We start from the raw sequence: 3991 nt of genomic DNA, 5'->3' as shown, positions 1-3991 counted from the left end.
TACCCAAACTCATGTCCATTGAGTCGGTGATGCCATCCAACCATCTCATCTTCTATCATCCCCTTCTCCTCCTGCCCTCAATCATTCCCCGCATCATGGTCATTTCAGACGAGTCAGTTCTTTGATCAGGTGGCCAACGTACTGGAGTATCAGCTTCAGCATCAGTCCTTCCAATGAACACTCAGGGCTGATCTCCTTTAGAATGGACTGGTTGGATCTCCTTGCAGTTCAAGGGACCCTCAAGAGGCTTCTCTAACACCACAGTTCAAAAGCATCAATTCTTCAGCGCTCCACTTTCTTTACAGTCCAACTCTCACATCCATACATGACCACTGGAAAAACCATAGCCTTGACAAGATGGACCTTTGTTGGCAAAGTAATGTCTCTGCTCTTTAATATGCTGTCTAGGTTGGTCATAGCTTTTCTTCCAAGGAGCAAGTGCCTTTTACTTTCATGGCTGCAGTCACCATCTGCAGTGATTTTGGACTCCACAAAAACAAAGTCTGCCAATATTTCCCCATCTATTTGCTATGAAGTGATGGGACCAGATGCCATGATCTTAGTTTTCTGAATGTTGAGCTTTGAGCTAACTTTTTCACTCTCCTCTTTCACTTTCATTGAGAGGCTCTTTAGTTATTCTTTGCCGTAAGGGTGGTGTCATCTGCATTCTGAGGTTATTGACATTTCTTCTGGCAATCTTGATTCCAGCTTGTGCTTCATCCAGTCCAGCATTTCTCATGATGTACTCTGCATATAAGTTAAATAAGCAGGGTGACAATATACAACCTGATCTACTCCTTTTCCTTTTTGGAATGTCTGTTGTTTCATGTCCAGTTCTAACTGTTGCTTCCTGACCTGCATACAGATTTCTCAAGAGGCGGGTCAGGTGGTCTGGTATTCCCATCTCTTTCAGAATTTTCCAGTTTATTGTTATCCACACAGTCAAAGGCTTTGGCATAGTCGATAAAGCAGAAATAGATGTTTTTCTGGAACTCTCTTGCTTTTTCTATGATCCAGTAGATGTTGGCAATTTGATCTCTGGTTCTTCTGCCTTTTCTAAAACCAGCTTGAACATCTGGAAGTCACAGTTCATTAGGATCAAATTAATAAGAGATATTTTATGCTTCTTGACGTAGTATTGCATAGACAAGGAAATGTTCTTTAAGAATCTGCCTTCAATTCAGGAGACCCTGGTTCAGTTCCTGGGTCTAGAATTTCCCCTTGAGAAGGGATAAGCTACCCACTCCAGTATTCTTGGTCTTTCCTGGTGGCTCAGATGGTAAAGAATCTGTCTGCAATGATGGGAGACCTGAGTTCAATCTCTGGATTGGGTATATCCCTTGGAGAAGGGCATGGCAACCTACTCTTGTATTCTTTCTTGGTAGGCTACAACCCATGGGGTCGCAAAAAGTTGCACATGACTGAGTGACTAAGCACCACACAGCACAGCTTCTAGGAAGGAAAAAAAAAATGCTGTTAAACTACCCACATTTTGAAAAACCTAGGATAAGTGATGTCAATACACAAATTCTATCAAAGGCTTTCTGTTCAGGCAAGAAGAAATTCCTTGCACTATGAAGATGGTTCTATAGCATGTACCCACTGAATCATTTTTACAGTTTTTAAGAGTACTACACAGACAGAGTCATGTTCCATACTACCTATGTCCATTGTGCTATAATGAGTAGCTTTTCTTGATCACTAACCTAAAATTTAAATTCAGTATAAAGCAATCATGAAAATGTGGCTTAGGTCCAAGAAGCAAATATCATGTAAAGTACCTGATGGTTTCTTGCATATTTTGACGCAAACATTCCAAGAAGCCTTTAGTGGGCATGACACCATTTAGCTGTCACAATTATCCAATGAATTAGGGATTGTCTACACTTTACAATGAAGGAGGGAAAGTTATGACCAACCTAGACAGCATATTGAAAAGGAGAGACATTACTTTGTCAGCAAAGGTCCATCTTGTCAAGGCTATGGTTTTTCCAGGGGTCATGTATGGATGTGAGAGTTGGACTATAAAGAAAGCTGAGTGCTGAAGAGTTGATGCTTTTGAACTGTGATGTTGGAGAAGCCTCTTGAGAGGCCCTTGGACAGCAAGGAGATCCAACCAGTCCATCCTAAAGATACAGTCCTGGATGTTGATTGGAAGGACTGATGTTGAAGCTGAAACTTCAATATTTTGGACACCTGAAGCAAAGACCTGACTCATTTGAAAAGACCCTGATGCTGGGAAAGATTGAGGGCAGGAGGAGAAGGGGACGACAAAGGATGAGATGGTTGGATGGCATCACTGACTCAATGGACATGGGTGCAGGAGGACTCAAGGAGTTGGTGATGGACAGGGAGGCCTGGTGTGCTGTGGTTCATGGAGTCACAAAGTGTTGGACGCAACTGAGAGACTGAACTGAACTGAACGATGAAGGAACTGAATCTCAGAAATATTAACTTGTCCCAGGCACATAGTTAGGAAATGGCAGAATTTGTATTTAAACAAATGACAGTATTACTCACCTCAGTCATGTTCCACTCTTTGGTGACCACATGGACTATAGTATAGCCCACAAGGCTCCTCTGTCCATGAGATTCTCCAGGCAAAAATGCTGGAGTGGGTAATCATTCCCTTCCCAGGGGATCTTCTTGACCCAGGGATTGAACCCAGGTCTCCTACATTGAAGACAGATTCTTTACTATCTGAACCACCATTTGAACAAGGTCTAGTCATAATCCAAGGCCAATTCCCACTACACTAAACTGAATACAGAGCATCTCTTCACATCCACACCAGGCTCCATTCCAGTACCAAGATTCTGTAGCCCCTGAGTCCACAGAGTTTCTCTCTAGAAAGAGTTCCAATGTGCTCCATACAGGGTTAGGTTATATACTGGCTCCTTCTTCAGTTAACTTCTCAGGAGAGTTATCATGCTCATCCCAGAAAGAATGTGTGGCCCAGAGTAGATGAACCCTTCCCTGTTTGAGTTACATTAGTGACAGTCTGCTCTACCAGCGAGTTTCATTTATGTCCACATGATTGGCTGTGACTGGAATCCCCTAAAGCTACCATGAGGAGGAGGTCTCCTTACTGCTGTCAATGCTGTGTTGCTGCCATCGCTGCTACAGCCAGAAGCTTTATGTCAATGTTTTTTTGCAACAGGAATACTCTGATGTGATCTCCACGAGCTCTGTTGCTATTAACAGAATCAAAGTGTTCATTCAGCTTCTTTCAGACCTGCATCAGCTACCTCTCAACTGTGCGCCTTTACAGAAGCACCTGTGTAACTGGTGGTTTATGGATTTTAAATCTTCCTCTTTTGGATGACCTCTGCCTAACCTATTCACAGAGATGACAGGTAAATCAACACTAGCTTTGTCATAGAGATACTTGTCAGATATATTTGCCAGCCCACTTCAACAAAGGACAACACTTGGTTTTTAAGCCTGTCTGTTAGTGTAAGATATGGCTTGTGTCTTTTCAGATACAAAACAGCTTAATTTCTCAGTTTTGGATGAATAGCTTTCCTAATATGTCATAGGTTTCAGAGTTTATCTACACATCCCTGCCTTCACCCTTCATATTGAGTCTCTGAGCTTGTAAAAGATGTTGCTAAATTTTACTAAACATTTTCTATACACAAAGTCATGTGCTGATCTCTTTCAAATTACTAACTTATTAGGTCTCACAGTGGTCATACCATTATCATCTCAATTTTGTAGTTGAATAAGCTGAAATGGAGAATGGTTAAAAAACTTACACATACCACACAGCTGGGATTCAAACATCCTTCACCAACACAGCTAAGGAAATCTGATTTCAGAATCCATGCCTGTAACCACTGCTTTATGTTGGCTGAAAATGAGAGATCCGTTAAGACCACATCCACATTTCTCTAATAATGAGTGATGTTGAGCATCTTTTCATATGTTTGTTAGCCATCCGTATGTCTTCTTTGGAGAAATGTCTGTTTAGTTCTTTGGCCCATTTTTT

The sequence above is a fragment of the Capra hircus genome, chromosome 1 (assembly GCF_001704415.2).
Source record: "Capra hircus breed San Clemente chromosome 1, ASM170441v1, whole genome shotgun sequence".
In the NCBI taxonomy this organism is placed as follows: Eukaryota; Metazoa; Chordata; class Mammalia; order Artiodactyla; family Bovidae; genus Capra; species Capra hircus.
This window is presented reverse-complemented; position numbering follows the sequence as displayed.